Source organism: Dermacentor albipictus, chromosome 10, assembly GCF_038994185.2.
Source record: "Dermacentor albipictus isolate Rhodes 1998 colony chromosome 10, USDA_Dalb.pri_finalv2, whole genome shotgun sequence".
Taxonomy (NCBI): domain Eukaryota; kingdom Metazoa; phylum Arthropoda; class Arachnida; order Ixodida; family Ixodidae; genus Dermacentor; species Dermacentor albipictus.
Window position 1 is genome coordinate 29,827,466 of NC_091830.1, and position 18,800 is coordinate 29,846,265.

An 18,800-nucleotide genomic window follows, 5' to 3' on the forward strand; every position below is an offset into this window, starting at 1 on the left:
TTATATTCTTGTACAGAATTGACAAAGCATGCCAAATCAGTTTTGCCATGTCACAATTGATATTATTCTGTACTTCATGTGCAATCATCGTGACCTTAATGATATTTCATGCATATCATTTATCGTGCTTAAGTTATATTTGCTGCTGCACTTCTATTTATTTGCAAGTGTACACGTGCATGTACTGCTGATTATGCCCACGTGCGCATGCCCATAAAAGCGGCTGCCCGCTTGTATCTGTGTTTATTCTGACGAAGGCCGTGCCACGGCCGAAACGTTAAAAACATTAAAGATGCAATTTTCGTACGTGTGCACCTTCGTTTCTTCAACTACCTATGCACCGGACCTACAGAACTTTTCACTGAATTATTTCACTGCTATGAGTCCCGGTAAAGCCACTACGAAAATCATTGACTGCAAGTACCCGAAGATTGCCGCATCTACAGCCGTCCTGGGCGACTCGCAAATTAAGTACCTTTATCGGCATTTTGATCCGCTTCAGGCAGGTACGTCAGCCTTCATATCTCAAAATGGTGCCTCGATTAGTGACTTAGGTTCACTGTTGCAATTTGTGCCCCCGTCAACCAAAACCCTCATCCTTCACATCGGCAGCAATGATGTACCGATGTGTTCCGGCAAGACAGCTTTTGCGAAGTACCGTCAAATGCTAGACGTTATAACAAAGCAGCGTCCTGAGATACGTCGGATATATTCAAGCCTGGTCCTATCACGATCCTGCAATCGACGCCGTGGTAACCAAAACCAGGCGTTTGTGCTACGTTGCAACAAGTCTGGGGGATTTTTTAACGAGCTGCTTCGCTGTTTTTGCCGGCGTTCAAAGCTGGTGTTCCACGTTGAGCACGGATTCGAATTGTTTCCCCCATATCTCGCGTCTTCGCAGGCGATGGCCTGCATCCGAGCTTCGAAGGCTACGCGCTACTAGCCTGTCACTACAGACAGTTATGCTTCAAGAATCCACAAGATGTGCCATCATCCTCTTGGGGAAAACTGCACAAGCAGTAAAACACTGTGTCGAACTCCTGGAACTGCAGCAATTCATCTTCAACGTGACAACGATTCTTCATTTGACAAAGTGGCAATGCGCGCAATAGTACCAGTAACGCACAGCCAAAAGGCACTAAAAGCCAGTCAGCGAAGAGTCGCACAATTGTGGCATTGAAAACCAAGGCGGCTACAAGCGATGCCATGAAAAGCAAGACATCGGCGAGCGAGGCATCCGCAAAGAAGACATCAAGAGGCAAGGCAGCGACGAAGAAGATATCAAGTAGCAAGGCACCGAGAAACAATGAACCTACACCAAACGCACCTACAGATCGAACGAAAACAAGCAAAACGACAAGGACGGCAACAGACAACCGTACGACTTCTAGTGATGCTGTGGACAATCCAGTGAATCGCAAGGCAGCAGCCAGCCCATCGGCAACGTCACCAACGCGCTGTGCCACGTCGTCTCAGCCAAGGTACGGACTCAGAAGCACGCGGTCTGATCCACCCAATGGAACCAATTGACTAACAACATCTTGCCGGGGTAAGACACCCTTTGGGCACGCCTCTGTGCATTGTTTGAAGATTAGAAAGGTGATTCAAAAACACAGTGTAACCTTCATGCTTCCACTTTAAAAGCGTACATTGCTGCATCTACTGTGCCTAAAGGTTTACGCCTCATTTTAAGACCTGCCACGTCTGAAATGTCCCATAGCAACTTGTCGAGGTGGGACAACACCCTCAAACAAGCTTCACTGCACCTAACGCGCATTGTTATTTACCATGATGGGTCATCCGTGAAACAGTCAACTAACAAAGAGAAGCAACTTTTTGCGACTCATATCTTCACTAGCGGAGAGAGGGCATCACTGGATAATTACAGGCAAGATAAAACGCGCAAAGTTAACCAGAAGAAATATAAGAAGTTAATGCGTGACAAGGTCTGTACTAGTGTCAGCACCCTTGCAGATGCAACGACTTCGACAAATTCGAGCTCCGAATGGATGGATGGATGGATGCGAAACTTTAATAAGGTCCTGAGGTACGCGACTCAGCGCGTTGCGGGCCGCTCCCACGTTGGGACAGTCAGGCCTTGCCCGACCGAAGAAACGTGAAATATAGTCAATATTTCTTGTAGCACATTATCGAGCGAAGAATATAGTGCCCTCTCACGGGGTTTAAACTTTTGTTCCGCAACTGGCGGACATAATGAATTTCAACTGATTAATGATTTGCACAATCTTGAAAGAAACATGAGGTTACGCGAGTACTTCCAGGATCGGTGCCCCTCTAACAAGACATCTCTATTTTCGACTAAGCACTGGACCCCTTCTCGAAGAGATAAATGCCTGGATCTGTACATCAGAGCTATGCAGCGAGATGTACTTGAAGCATACAAAATGCCATTACCATTCCGTCGGAACCTTAGCCCCTAAAGAAAGGGACGCAATTGAAACGTTGGGTAACCGTGACGACATCATCATTAAACCCGCTGATAAAGGTGGTGCAGTCGTCATTATGGACAAAGTTACTTAAGTGAGGCTCACAGACAACTTAATGACCAGTCATTCTACAGGCACCTGAGTTACGACCCGACCGAACAGTTCAAAAACACGGTAAAGGAAATTTTAGACAACCTCACGAAAGAAAACAAGACAGAAAAATCTGTAGTTAAGTCATTAGTCCCACTAAGCCCGGTATCTGGTAGTGCTTTATCTTTAGTAGTGCTTTATATTTAAAATCTCCTTCCTAAAACCCATAAGGAAAACAACCCAGGGTGACCATTAGTTTCAGGAATAAGTACCGTCATAGAGAATTTGTCCCGCTATGTAGATAACCTTATCAGTTCAGTTCCTCCTAAATTTTCTTCTTATATCAAAGATACTAACCACTTCCTGTCTGATATCGCTGACTTGCGTGTTCCAAGCGATGCTCTTCTAGTCACACTAGACGTGGCGTCGCTGTACATGAACACTCCCCATACAGATGGGATTCAATATGTACTCCCTGCATATAACGATTCTGTAGATGACAAAACCATCTACGATTGTACCCCTGGCATAATTTTAACACTAATCCTTGAACTCAGCAACTTCGAATTTGACGGCGAACATTACGTTCAAACCAGTGGTACCTCCATATAGGTCCCGATTATGTCAAAATAGGTCCCACTTATGCTAACAATTTCATGGGCATGGTAGAAAAGAATTTCCTCGCTACTAGTGAGCTCAAACCATTCTATTACAAACGCTTCATCAATGACATTTTCTTAATTTGGCACCATGGTGAAACTGCATTACTTTTCTTCATTACCAACCTTAACAACGCTGCACCGTCAATTTCCTTTTCCCATTCCTATTTATCACTCAGCATAAACTTTCTTGACGTGCGGGATCTCTGTGCAACGGTAACTTAACGACAAATCTTTACAGAAAGCCCACTGACCGAGAGCGATATCTGCATTTCAAAAGCAGCCATGTCAAACATTGCAAAACGAGCATTCCCTAGAGCCAAGCTATCCGGCTCAAAATAATTTGTTCGGACTATTGTGAATTCACTCGCAACTGTAACCAGCTTCGTAACACCCTAACCATACAGAAATACCCTTCACAAATAATTGACGACGCCCTTAAACGGGCCGACTGTCTCGACCGGAAAGAACTCATCTGCACGGACAAGCGATCGGCGTCGATTTCACGAACTAACCTTATCCTAACACACTCTTCATCTATTCCTAACGTGCCCCACCCATTCTCAGGAAGCATTATAACTTACTGACACAAAAGCGACCGTCTTAAACACATTTTCATGGAATGGCCAAAAGTTGTCTATCGCCGCTAGCTCTAGGAATCTGCGTGACCTAGTAACCTCTTCCAAGACTAAAGCGATTGCTCCTGCTGGTTGTCATCCTGCAATAAGCCCCGTTGTAAAGTTTGTACAAACATGACCACATCAAAGACTGCTAGAAGCATAGCATCCGATTTTTCTGTTAAAATCAACGGCGACTTCACTTGCGACGGCACTAACGTCATCTATCTGCTTGAATGTTCAGTGTGTCATATGCAGTATATCGGTCGGACCGAAACTTCTTTTCGCATCAAATTCAACAACCACAAAGCACATGTTAACAGCTTGCCACACCTTCCATTATCTAAACATGTTGGACTGCCAGATCATACGTTTGACAATATCAGTGTAACCATAATACAATCAGGTTTCAAATCGCACCATGATCGAGAAGTACGAGAATCCTCTCTCGTCCATAAATTAAACTCTGTGTTATCTGGTATCAACGAGAGCGTAGGAAAAATGTCGTGCCTTTCTGCCATATCTTGATGTGTATGTCCTTGTACAGAATTGACAAAGCATGCCAAATCAGTTGTGGCATGTCACAATTGATATTATTCTGTACTTCATGTGCAATCATCGTGACACCTTAACGATATTTCATGCATATCATTTATCGTGCTTAAGTTATATTTGCTGCCGTACTTTATTTATTTGCAAGTCTACACGTGCATGTACTGCTGATTATGCCCACGTGCGCATGCCCATAAAAGCGGCTGCGCGCTTGTGTCTGTGTTTATTCTGACGAAGGCCGTGCCACGGCCGAAACGTTAAAAACATTAAAGATGCAATTTTCCTAAGTGTTTGAATTTGTGAAGGCAGGGCGCAGAAGACCAAGACGCAAGATGAAACACAAACGACAGTACCGGCGCCGGTCCTGCGCCGGTCCTGTCGTTTGTGTTTCATCTTGAGTCCTGGTCTTCTGCGCCTTGCCTTTACTAATTCAAGCATGAACCAACTAGCCCAAGCAAAAGTTTCACTTCCTAAGTGTGCATCTTTGTTTCTTCAACTACATATATGCACCGGACCTACAGAACTTTTCATTGAAGTATATATATATATATATATATATATATATATATATATATATATATATATATATATATATATATATATATATATATGTTTCTTCAACTACATACATGCACCGGACCTACAGAACTTTTCATTGAAGTATATATATATATATATATATATATATATATATATATATATATATATATATATATATATATATATATATACTTCAATGAAAAGTTCTGTAGGTCCGGTGCATATATGTAGTTGAAGAAACAAAGATGCACACTTGAGAAGTGAAACTTCCTAAAGTGCGCATATATATATATAAACTTGAAAGCAATCTGCGATGGCGACCGCCGCGCGCTGTGTTTTCGCGGCTTAAAAGGTTCGCGTTGATGCGAGACGCAGCACGAAGGTCAGTTCGCTCGCTGCTGCTGCCGCGCTTCCTCGCTCCAGCGTTTTGACAGCGAGTTTCGCGGTCATCGAGAGAGATGTGATCATGTTTGCTTGTGCGCGTGTGACACCGTGCTCGCTAATTTAGTTAGTGTGTCTATGTTTACAGATTTACACGGCCAATAAGACTACTATCCTTACTTCGTATAGCTGTCCACTAATGTGCTATCGCAATCGATGCTTCGCCTTTCGAGCGAAACTTTGCCCCCCCCCCCTTTTATTTTCCGTATTTCAGTTTCAACTACAGTTGATTTCCCCGATGCTTTCCTTGGCTTCATGTTCTTCTCTATGCTACCTCTTATGATGCAAGCTTGTTTTTTTGCTGGTCTCTAGCCTATTTTCTGAAGCCTATATTTCTCGATCAAATCTATTCACGCAGGAGAAAATGAGAGAAAGACGGCGAACTGTACAGGTGCATATACAGAGCAGGCTTTGGTTACGGGCTCACTAGTATCTCATTGCAGGTGCGCGTCACTTAGAGCGCATACGTACACAAGGGAACAGAAAAAACGACAAAGACAAGAGCTGTATGGAATTATACAAGTATTTTATGGCAATGGACGCAGCGCTTGTCTTTGTCGTTCGTTCTGTCCCCTTGTATATATGTATGCACTCTAAGTCACGTTTGCACGTATAGGGAACGACGCTTTTAGATGCATTTACGGTTGGCTCACTTCAAATTTATGTGCAAACGATATGGACGCGCATATACATGAACAGACATAGTTACGGCCATCCGCACCGCCACAATAAGCTCATTAAATAATCTTGCGACCCCCAGTGAAGCAGCGCCCAGTATAGGCGCTTCATGAAGATGTTGGTGCGTTTTAGATACTGGCACAAATCCACGTAATCGTCCAAGTCTAAATCCAGTATAAGGGCGCAGTGGCTCGTATTGCCAACGGCCGAGTGGTGCGAAAACATGCTGGACAGAGTCGCGTAGTCGTAGAACAAGTACACGAGGAGCGGGCTAACCGACGTGTCCGCCACGACCCCGACGCAGGCACTCGCTCCCCTCACCAGGCACGGCGAATCTTTACCGCACACGCTAGAATAGCTGCCAACTCCCGGAGGGCCTCCGTGGCTGGTCAGGTTCAGAAGCGTAGGTTTGTCGCCGGCTGACGTAGGTTCGGAAGCTTCGACCTCCCACGGAGCCACACTCAAGGCGACACAGAACTTGTGCTCGTCACCAGTGTAGTTCTGGTGGTTCTGCACCAGGTCTAAGACTTGCCCGCTCAACTCCTGACAAGCGTCGTAGCTCAGGGGCGGCGACGGCCGCAGAGTCTGCGTCTCGACGAACACGTAGTCGACCGTGTCGATGACCCGCTCGACCAGAGGGTACGCGACGCCCGCATCCGCCGGCGCAATCACTGTCACAAGAGCGCCCTTACAATTTTTTTTGTGGAAAGTCTATAGACAGTCTGTAGATGTCTATAGACTGTCTATAGACTTTCTATACAAATTTTTGTAAGGGCGGGGAGGCTCTTGAGCGCGAAAGTGGCTCGCAGTTCGGCCACGATGGAGCGCAACGCGTCCTCTTCGCTTCCCGTGCCCTGGCAACCGGGTTCGGCAGCCTTCCAGTGAATGGCAACGCCGTCGAGCCGGTACGATGTAGTCAGCGGCGCCATCCGGTCCGCGAAGCGAGTCAAGGCGTCCGCGTGACTGCCCAAACGGGTGAGCTGCAGGTTGTCCTCGGGGTACCCGCCGACCGCCACCAAAATCCTGACGTCTTGCGTGCCGAGTTGGTCGAAAGCGGTCCTCAGTTGCTCAAGCCCGAACGATACGTCGAATTTGTGCACGCGGCCCAAGGGTATTCCGTCCTTGACGTCGACCGACCAGTAGACGACGTACCGGCACATCGACAGCGGCAGGTTCTGGGGCAAGAAGGCCTATAGGTGCTGCCTGTGAGGAACCTCGAGTTGTTGTACTGGCAGAAGAGGTCGAGCAGCGCCCCCGAACTCGGCGTGCCGGGATTGTACGCCGACACGCGCTGCATGTCGTCGATCAATCGAGGTTCGCGGTGGCAGTGAGCCGGAACTCCAGCCCGCTCTACGTCCGTCGTCGTCGTCGGCAACGTTGTAATAATAATAACTTTATTTGCATCCGAAATACACGATGCCGGAGGCCTACAGAAAAAGCTCTCGCATTGCAGCTTGACAAGGCCGCAGGCCCCCGCACTGGCAACTTCACGTAGCAGTCGGCAAAAAAAATATATGCGAGTTATGATCAGCACTCACTGAAATCCATCCGTTACGTTTGAAGACTCGGTGTTGTTCGTCTCGTTCGTGGAGGCACCGATGACTCTTGCGGGCGGCGTCGCTTTGTAGGAGAGGATGATCATTCCCACCGGCAGAATCAACGTGGCCACGGCGACTGCGCAAGTGGCCCAGACCTGGAGGTAAGTACGCCTTCGGGCTTCGCGTTCCGTGTAGAGCACGGACTCATCATCTTCGGCGGTGGTGGGCGCCATCGACGCCGACACTGGTGGTATCGTGTGATCGTCGGGGTTGTGTAGCGTCTCATCATCGGGTCGTTGTGGAGACGACGTCGGAACAACCCCTGGCTGCGGCGTCCCCTCTTCCTTGGCGGAAAGCTTCGGCCGAACTACCTCGGCCGGCGGGACAACTGCGACGACGTCGTCGACCTGGTTTAGGGACGAAGTTCTCCACTTGAATGACATTTTCGGTGAACTCGGTACGTTTTGAGCGTTCCGTGGTATAGATGCTTCCGCGGTTGCGAGGTCCTCGGCGATCGTCGGTTTCAAATCTAACAGGAGTGCTTCCGGGTCGTCGAACGCAGCGCCGCCGTCCGAGGTTCCAGGTTCGCCGGCCGTGAGGGGAGCACGCGGACGAAGACGCAGCCTGGCACTCGTAGCTGGGTTAATTCTCTCGCTGGCGGCCAAAGACGGGGCCATGCCACCCCGAAGCCGTCGTGGGATCGCAGGCGACGTCTCGTAAGTGTGGCCCATAGGTGCCAGAGGTGGACGGAGCACGAGCGCCGTCGACGAAGTCGCGCCCCTATGTGCCTGCTCCTCGGCGCTCGACGTGTCAATCGAAGTCTGCCCCAAGTCGCCGGGACCGTCGCTTGCCTGGATCATGGCGCTGCGAGTACAAGCTTCTTCTTTGTTGTCTTATAATGCCACGTGCTCGAGGAACGGCGCTGACTGCTCTTCAACAGCGATTTCATGTGGCAACCTTTTTCAAAGGTACCGTTTGAACGCAATAGCGTTAAGGGCCCCGTGTCGAAGAAAATTTGGTGTCGGCATCGGCGGGGTTGTCCGTGAGCGAAAATTTCCGCGTATATTTAGGTTAAGTACACGCCGCGCCTTGCTATATGATACGCGGCATATGCAGGTTAAATTACCACACACTATCATATCGCTAAAGTAGTTCATACCTTGGTCGTCTTGCATTCTTGACAAAGTTGTGCCTCGGAATTTTGGGAATAGCAGCCCACAAAATAATGCCACGAAACAAAACAGCGACGGCACACGGATTGCATGTTAAATTTTGCTGAGGCTTCAATAGTAAAAGTGCGAAGAAATGACATTAACCTGAAGATGATGTAATTTTTTTTGCGCGGCTGCGCACTACCTCCGGGATCGGCACACGCAAGAGGCCGCGTTTCCACCAGAAAACTCGCCTTCGTGCATAGCAATCGCCGCCAGCGTTTCCCGGTAAACATTACGGTTACACAAACTGCATTTGCCGGGAAGCGTGATAAGCAGTCAGGGAAGTTCGAATGCTATCGAGGGGGAGGGGGGCGTTCCTCCAATTTCTTGTACAATGTTTTTACTTATTTCATTATTTTTTCAATATTTGCGGGCTGCTGCGCCACTTGGTCTTGAGCCCAGGCTACGGTAATAATGCAAAGGGTCTAGACACAAAAGGTGTCCTTGTCTGTTTTTTAATTGTTTGTGTCTTACCATGCATTTGATTGTTTGAATACATATTTGGCGTAACCACATAGAACTGAAACTGCCGCGATCATCATCATGGACGCGGCACTTACGTCACGCCGGTGAGATTAAAAGTAAAGTAAAACTACAAACGTCCAGCAAAACCGTTTTTCCAGCCGTAGTACGCACGTGGTCTCTCCTGCTTTGGTGAAGCGTTACGTCTGCCTTGGTCGGGATGCCATGGGAGCTGGCTGTAAGCGTACGTCTCGGTATGAATATTGGAAATTAACATGTCTCGTATCCTACACAAGAAGATTATCGCAGTTTCGCCATAAGTACGAAGCCATGAATGCGATAGCAACATGTTAAAATATTACACGAAGTGTAAGACTCGCAGCTGCATGGCAGTATGAAGTTAAGTAAACGTAAGCTAAGTAAGATCGAGATGTTGTTCTAGGTTTTCTGTGTTTGAATCATATGCCATCAGACAATTTCATTTATGTATATTAATTAAAGCCAACGTCTTTCTGAGCGACTTTACCAAAACTTTATCGTATCTGGTATGCTTCAAACTTCTTTCCTGTGCCGATCCCGGAAATGGTGCAAAGCCGCGCCGGTAAAGTTACATCATTTTCAGGTTTGAGCTCTGTTATGGTTTCGCATGTTTAATATGTTAGCCTGAGAAGGTTTAAAATAAATAGCACGCACTGTCGGTGTTTTGTTTCACGACATTTGTTTGCGGGTTGCCATTCTCAATATTCTGAGGAATTATTTTGTGAATAACGTAGCAGCTGGTATGAGCACCCTTTGTGATAGAATAGTATGGCAATATAATCCGCATATTCCGTATGGCATGGTGTACAGCATACATATACCTAAATATATACGGTACCTCACGGCGACGGCCACGGTAAAACTTTGCTAGCAGTTTCCATCTAATTGTTATCGCATTAAAATTACTAGAGTAAACGCTGGAGCTATAGTGTCTATACGGATGTTGCAGGCACGGCCGCACAGCAAGGTTGGGAATGATTGCTGGAACATGGATTCGTCTATATTTGGGCCTTAATTCTAGCTTCAAAACGCTCTGTTAATTTGCTAATTGACGCCATAGTGTTTCCTACAATTATTACTAGGGGAACTCTGGCACTGCAATCATTCAGCCGCCATGGGAATTGTAAGTACATGGATTTGTCTGATCATCGTGCTTGTGGCCTCGCACGTTCTTGCGACATCGTTTACTACGCTTTATCTGCCTTCAGTGTCATAAATTTCAGAGCAATCGATACTTTTCTAAGTGCAGGAGACTCTGCGAACACACGCAATCGCTACAAATTGCAGCGGTTCAGCTCGTCGAGGTGGCCAAATCGAAAGACACCAAGCGTCTCATGGCACTGTCTAGCTTGTGAGGAATTTATAAGGCCATACTATATGGCTCTTGTCGGTGCATGCGTCCGTGGCCTAGTGGTTTCAATGTCGTGCTAGAGGTCCTCTGTTCGAATTCTGCCTTAGGGCAATTTTAATAATGCCTCCTAAATTATTTACGACACAGTACTTTGTTGAAAACTATGACTCGAAGCCGTTTGAAGCCAGAAGGACGAAGTTTAGGCAAATCCATAGTTCCCATGCTGGCGTCTCGATTGCAGCTCCCGCAGACACTAGCGCCAGAGTCCCCTCTGGTGATTATTGTATGAAACACTGAGTCATGCCACAACAAAATATCGTGTTATAAACGGAACAATTTGCAGCAATCGTGCACGCGCCCAAAGCTATTGCCTCGCCTCAGGATCCGCGTGTTCTGTTGTTGAGTGATTTGGTCGGCTGCTGAAGACGGTATCCAGTCCACCACCTGTAAAGGCGCCCTCCCCACTCACCACCAAGACTGTGTAGTAACTCTATCACCACCTTCACCACCCAATCTCGCCCTCCCCTCTTATCTCCCTTTCCTTAGTGCAGTGCAGTTGAGGTGTCCTCGCTGAGACAGTTACATCACTGCACGTACCCCTCTTCTGTTCCGCAGCTGTAATGCACTTAAAATGGTTTGTCTGCATTTAAATGATGACCAGAAACAGCATTTGGCCTTCGAGTCATTTGTCTATGTCCAGCGCGCCCTGCGTGGTCAGAAGCACGCTGCGTTATCCAGAGATGCGCCTCAGTTATGTTACCGCCCTGCGCCTTATCACGAAAGATGATAATGTCATTATCAAGAAATTAAGTGGTCGCTGCGTTGCATTAATACTCTAGCGCTGTAGCAATATTACAGCAAAACGCGGTATTTTACTACAATGGGACATTAGCCCAAAATGTGGCATTAGGCAAGTAAATGATGGATCGGCAGCTTTAGATGGTCCGGCCCGATGCAAGCCGGACCTGCTCAGAAAGCACGACGAAGTTGTGATAATAAATTGTATGGGTGTGTATCACTCTTTGTTTTTGCAGAGCTTGTTGACTGAAGAGTAGAAAAACAAACAAACAAACAAGAAACCTGCACAACGTGGAAAAACGAAGATTTCCGACCGGCTGTCAAGCGCTGACTCGGAGTACCAGGGACGTCTCAAGGAAAGCCGAGGGCCATGGCATCTTGGACTGAGGAAGCCGCACATCTGAGGGCGACATGCAGAATACCGGTGGCTCTTCTTCTTTTAAAATAAAGTTTATTCAATCATCATCATCATCATCAGCAGCAGCAGCAGCAGCAGCAGCAGCGTATCAAGGCCAGTAAGTAACAAAGTAGTAAAATGAAACCCAACAAAACACATATTTGCGTCCACGCTAATTCAATAAATACTGCAGTATAGCAGTCATTCTGCAAAATGACGTGTAACGCAGCACACGAAGATCGAAATATTAAATATGCCTGCTGATCTCTTCTCAATGCATATCATTCTTCCTTGACGAATGTGTACTGGGGATAGGGAAAATGATTTCCTAAGAGATTGGAGAGCGGCGCTTAATGATTAGCGATATCTGCGGTTGGATTGTTCGATACATCTATGCACATACACTCACAATGGGCGAATTGGTAGTGTGTAGGCGTCGTCAGCACTGCGCCAAATAGCTAAAAGACTCGCGCGTCCCAGTGTGTAAGAGCGCCCAGTAAAGGCGCATCATGAGGGTGTGAGGCAGCAGAGACATACACACATTCGTGTAGTCGTCGAAGTCCAAGTTCAGTACGAGTGCACAATAGTCCGTGACGGTGACGGCCGCCGACAGGCGCGAGACCAAGTCTGGTAGGCTGGTCTTGTAGAACCAGTACACAACCAGCGGTCGAGCGAGCGAGTCTCCCACGATAGCGAGGCAACTACTCATTCAGCAAGCACGGCGACGGATTGGCGCACACGGCCGAGATGCCACCGACTCCCGGAGTACCTCCGCGGCTGGAGACGCTGGACAGGTTTAGAAGCGCCGGTTTCTGGCCTACCAGCGTAGGCGGGGATGCTTCGACCACCCACGGAGCCACGCTCAGGGTGACACATAACTTGTGCTCGTTTCCAGAATAGTTCTGGTGGTTCTGCACCAGGCCTAAGATTTGCTGGCTTACGTCCCGGCAAGCGTCGTAGCTCAGGGGTGGCCAAGGCCGCTATGCCTCCGTCTCGACGAAAACGTAGTCGACCAGGTGAATCGTGTGCTTGGCCAGAGGGTACGCGACGCCTGCATCCGCCGGCACAATCACGGCCAGAAGACCGGTGAGGCTTTTGAGCGTGAAAGTGGCTCGGAGTTTGGCCACGACGGGGCGCAACACGTCCTCTTCGTTTAAAGCCCCTTAAACTTCGTAAAGTAGTGCCACGCTTTGAAGAATGCCGCCTCCTCCTGGCGCGCTCGCCGAGGCCGACGCCGCTTTGCTATTGGCCTAATAGCATCACGTGGGCCCTCGCGCCGTGCATCAGCGCCATTTTTGCTCGAGAAGTGTCGACGGAGTGGCGAGGAGCGCATGTTGGCGCCGTTGCTACGCTCGAGCGGTGTAGGCGGCGCCACGGTCGAGAAGGAAGCGTGAAAGAGAGGAGAAACGAGGAGGAGGGAAGGCGGAGGAGAGTGTCGCTACTTTACGAAGTTTAAGGGGCTTTATCTTCGTTTCCTGTGCCCTGGCAACCGGGTTCGGCTAAAGCCCCTTAAACTTCGTAAAGTAGTGCCACTCTCCTCCTCCGCCTTTACTCCCCCTCGTTTCTCCTCTCTCCTCGACCGTGGCGCCACCTACATTGCTCGAGCGTAGCAACGGCCCCAACATGAACTCCTCGCCAATCCGTAGACGCTTCTCGAACAAAAATGGTGCTGAAGCAAGGCGCGTGGGCCCACGTGATGCTATTAGGCCAATAGCGACGCGGCGGCGGCCTCGGCCAGAGCGCGCGAGGAGGAGGTGGCATTCTTCAAAGCGTAGCACTACTTTACGAAGTTTAACGGGCTTTAGGTTTGGCAGCCTTCCAGTGAATGGCAACGCCGTCCAGCGGGTAGGAAGTGGTCAGCCGCGCCATCCAGTCTGCGAAGCGAGTCAAGGCATCCGCATGCCTACCCAAAAGGGTTAGCTGCGGGTTGTCCTCGGGGTACCCGCCGACATCCACTAAGATATTGGGGTTTGACGTGCCTAGTCGGTCGAAAGTGCTCTGCAGGCGCTCAAGTCCGTATGAGATGTCTCACTTCATGAGTGAAATAAATATTATTATTATTATTATTATTATTGTTAATATTATTAACTGCGGCAAACGGCTAAATGGGATCCCGTCTTTAACACCGTCCGACCAGTAGATGACGCACCGGCACAACCTCACCGGCTAGTTCTGGGGCAAGAAGTCATAGATCTTGCCAGTGAGAAACCTCGAGTTAGTATACAGGCAGAAGATATTCAGTTGCCCACTGTGAAGCTGCTTGAGTGAATTACACGCGGACACGTTCTGCACGTCGTCGACGAGTCGAGGTTCTCGATTGCAGTGAGCGGGAACGCGGGCCCACCACACTTCCGTCGTCGTCAACGTTACGCCAGAAGACTCGGTGTTGTTCGTCTCGCTCGAGGACGCCCCGACAGCCTAGGCGTGCGGCGTCGTCAAGTGGGAGAAGACGATCACTCCCACCGGAAGAACCAACGTCGCCGCGGCGACGACGCAAACGATCCAGGCGTGGAGGAAACTGAACCTGCGACCTTCTCGCTCGCTAACGTACTACTCGTCAGCCTCGCCAGCGGTGGGCGCTATCGACGCCCAGAAGCAGTGGCGTAGCTAGGTCGTCTGGCACCCGGGGCCCATAGATCTTCTGTCACCCCCCCCCTCCCTGGCTGTAGCTGGCGGAAAGAGGCGTGTCTTCAGACGTATATGACACCCCCCCCCCCTTTGGCCCCTTGCGTGATGATGGTGATGATGATGATGGCCTCGTCTTATGGCTCATACCCACACTGGGGGATTGGCTAAGTGCGGTGATGGTCTTCTTCTTTGCTGCTTCACCCTACAGCGCGAGCTCAAGTAACCGCGCTGACTGCTGTTCCACGCACGTGCGTGATGATGCCACTTAATCTACTGATGATGCAGAGTATAATATTATGAAAAGGACCCGCCGCGGTTGCTCAGTGGCTATGGTGTTGGGCTGCTGAGTACGAGGTCGCGGGGTCGAATCCCGGCCACGACGGCCGCATTTTTTTTTAATGCGAGGGTAAAGGCCTCAGGGCATACAGGGGTATGGGATGGCGGCCGCATTTCGATGGAGGCGAAATGCGAAAACACCCGTGTACTTAGGTTTAGGTGCACGTTAAAAAACCCCAGGGGGTCAAAATTTCCGGAGTCCTCCACTACGGCGTGCCTCATAATCGGAAAGTGGTTTTGGCACGTAAAACCCCATAATTTATTAATAATATTATGAAAGGAAGAAAATTCGCGTCCACCCGCGTTCTAGCATGAAGCTACGAAGGAAACCCATCCGGTTTTCTCAGGAAGAAAAGCCTCGCAGTTGAACAAAAGAATTGGTCAGGGACTCAAGCACGGGATCAATGCCTTTTCGGGAGGCAGCTCTACCATCTGAGCTAACAAGCGGGCTAGCCGATCGCAGAGTGAGGGTGAATAAATCGACAACTCGTGGAACTGGCATACTGAATATGGCCAAACAGTTGTGTGGAAGCCCGCCAATAAGTACCCTTATTTTCATTTTTTCGAGAAAATTATTCTGTGCCCATTTGTTTATTTATCACGTAAATAGGCGTCTGTGCATGCGTGGCGAATGATATATGCGGAGAACCGTTTTTTCCATTTTGGGGGAAAATTATTCTGTGCCAAATGGTTTATTTATCGCCTTAACCGGCGTCTGTGCAGTCCGGAGAACTGAGATATGTGCAGAACCAGCGCTTTCGAGAAATTTTTCTCGTCGGAAAAATGATATTTTCATGGGCTATAGGCTTACCGTTTTTCCGATTTTGGGGGAAAAATTATTCTGTGCCCAATCGTTTATTTATTGCCTTAAACGGCGTCTGGGCAGTGCAGGGAACTGAGATATGAGGAGAACCAGCGCTTTCGGGACACTTTATTTTTCGTTGAAAAAATGATATTTTCCTGGGCTATAGGCTTACCGTTTTTCCGATTTTGGGGGAAAAATTATTCTGTGCCCAATCGTTTATTTATTGCCTTAAACGGCGTCTGGGCAGTGCAGGGAACTGAGATATGTGGAGAACCAATGCTTTCGAGGCACTTTATTTTTCGTCGGAAAAATGAAATTTTCATGTGCTATAGGCTTGAGGTTTTTCCGATTTTGGGGGAAAAATTATTCTGTGCCCAATCGTTTATTTATTGCCTTAAACGGCGTCTGGGCAGTGCAGGGAACTGAGATATGTGGAGAACCAGCGCTTTCGGGACACTTTATTTTTCGTTGGAAAAATGATATTTTCATGGGCTATAGGCTTACCGTTTTTCCGATTTTGGGGGAAAAATTATTCTGTGCCCAATCGTTTACTTATTGCCCTAAACGGCGTCTGGGCAGTGCAGGGAACTGAGATATGTGGAGAACCAGCGCTTTCGGGACACTTTATTTTTCGTCGGAAAAATGAAATTTTCATGGGCTATAGGCTTACCGTTTTTCCGATTTTGGGGGAAAAATTATTCTGTGCCCAATCGTTTATTTATTGCCTTAAACGGCGTCTGGGCAGTGCAGGGAACTGAGATATGTGGAGAACCAGGGCTTTCGGGACACTTTATTTTTCGTCGGAAAAATGATATTTTCATGGGCTATAGGCTTACCGTTTTTCCGATTTTTGGGGAAAAATTATTCTGTGCCCAATCGTTTATTTATTGCCTTAAACGGCGTCTGGGCAGTGCAGGGAACTGAGATATGTGGAGAACCAGCGCTTTCGGGACACTTTATTTTTCGTTGGAAAAATGATATTTTCATGGGCTATAGGCTTACCGTTTTTCCGATTTTGGGGGAAAAATTATTCTGTGCCCAATCGTTTATTTATTGCCTTAAACGGCATCTGGGCAGTGCAGGGAACTGAGATATGTGGAGAACCAGGGCTTTCGGGACACTTTATTTTTCGTCGGAAAAATGAAATTTTCATGGGCTATATAGGCTTACCGTTTTTCCCATTTTGGGGGAAAAATTATTCTGTGCCCAATCGTTTATTTATTGCCTTAAACGGCGTCTGGGCAGTGCAGGGAACTGAGATATGTGGAGAACCAGGGCTTTCGGGACACTTTATTTTTCGTCGGAAAAATGAAATTTTCATGGGCTATAGGCTTACCGTTTTTCCGATTTTGGGGGAAAAATTATTCTGTGCCCAATCGTTTATTTATTGCCTTAAACGGCGTCTGGGCAGTGCAGGGAACTGAGATATGTGGAGAACCAGGGCTTCCGGGACACTTTATTTTTCGTCGGAAAAATGATATTTTCATGGGCTATAGGCTTACCGTTTTTCCGATTTTTGGGGAAAAATTATTCTGTGCCCAATCGTTTATTTATTGCCTTAAACGGCGTCTGGGCAGTGCAGGGAACTGAGATATGTGGAGAACCAGCGCTTTCGGGACACTTTATTTTTCGTTGGAAAAATGATATTTTCATGGGCTATAGGCTTACCGTTTTTCCGATTTTGGGGGAAAAATTATTCTGTGCCCAATCGTTTATTTATTGCCTTAAACGGCGTCTGGGCAGTGCAGGGAACTGAGATATGTGGAGAACCAGGGCTTTCGGGACACTTTATTTTTCGTCGGAAAAATGAAATTTTCATGGGCTATAGGCTTACCGTTTTTCCCATTTTGGGGGAAAAATTATTCTGTGCCCAATCGTTTATTTATTGCCTTAAACGGCGTCTCGGCAGTGCAGGGAACTGAGATATGTGGAGAACCAGGGCTTTCGGGACACTTTATTTTTCGTCGGGAAAATGAAATTTTCATGGGCTATAGGCTTACCGTTTTTCCGATTTTGGGGGAAAAATTATTCTGGGCCCAATCGTTTATTTATTGCCTTAAACGGCGTCTGGACAGTGCAGGGAACTGAGATATGTGGAGAACCAGGGCTTTCGGGACACTTTATTTTTCGTCGGAAAAATGATATTTTCATGGGCTATAGGCTTACCGTTTTTCCGATTTTTGGGGAAAAATTATTCTGTGCCCAATCGTTTATTTATTGCCTTAAACGGCGTCTGGGCAGTGCAGGGAACTGAGATATGTGGAGAACCAGCGCTTTCGGGACACTTTATTTTTCGTCGGAAAAATGATATTTTCATGGGCTATAGGCTTACCGTTTTTCCGATTTTGGGGGAAAAATTATGCTGTGCCCAATCGTTTATTTATTGCCTTAAACGGCGTCTGGGCTGTGCAGGGAACTGAGATATGTGGAGAACCAGCGCTTTCGGGACACTTTATTTTTCGTCGGAAAAATGATATTTTCATGGGCTATAGGCTTACCGTTTTTCCGATTTTTGGGGAAAATTTATTCTGTGCCCAATCGTTTATTTATTGCCTTAAACGGCGTCTGGGCAGTGCAGGGAACTGAGATATGTGGAGAACCAGCGCTTTCGGGACACTTTATTTTTCGTCGGAAAAATGATATTTTCATGCGCTATAGGCTTACCGTTTGTCCGATTTTGGGGGAAAATTTATTCTGTGCCCAATCGTTTATTTATTGCCCTAAACGGCGTCTGGGCAGTGCAGGGAAATGAGATATGTGGAGAACCAGCGCTTTCGAGGCACTTTATTTTTCGTTGGAAAAATGATATTTTCATGGGCTATAGGCTTACCGTTTTTCCGATTTTAGGGGAAAAATTATTCTGTGCCCAATCGTTTATTTATTGCCTTAAACGGCGTCTGGGCAGTGCAGGGAACTGAGATATGTGGAGAACCAGCGCTTTCGAGGCACTTTATTTTTCGTCGGAAAAATGAAATTTTCATGGGCTATAGGTTTACCGTTTTTCCGATTTTGGGGGAAAAATTATTCTGTGTCCAATCGTTTATTTATTGCCTTAAACGGCGTCTGGGCAGTGCAGGGAACTGAGATATGTGGAGAACCAGCGCTTTCGGGACACTTTATTTTTCGTCGGAAAAATGATATTTTCATGGGCTATAGGCTTACCGTTTTCCCGATTTTTGGGGAAAAATATTCTGTGCCCAATCGTTTA

The 18,800-nt window shown here is 47.6% G+C and overlaps 1 long non-coding RNA gene across 1 annotated transcript; it reads left to right on the forward strand.

The window, feature by feature from the left end:
* Nucleotides 1-262: 262 nt before the first annotated feature.
* On the forward strand, nt 263-11,891 carry LOC139050475 (uncharacterized). The gene is made up of 2 exons (XR_011508893.1): nt 263-1,549; nt 11,663-11,891. It is a non-coding gene; the product is annotated as an uncharacterized lncRNA (long non-coding RNA).
* Nucleotides 11,892-18,800: the final 6,909 nt, after the last annotated feature.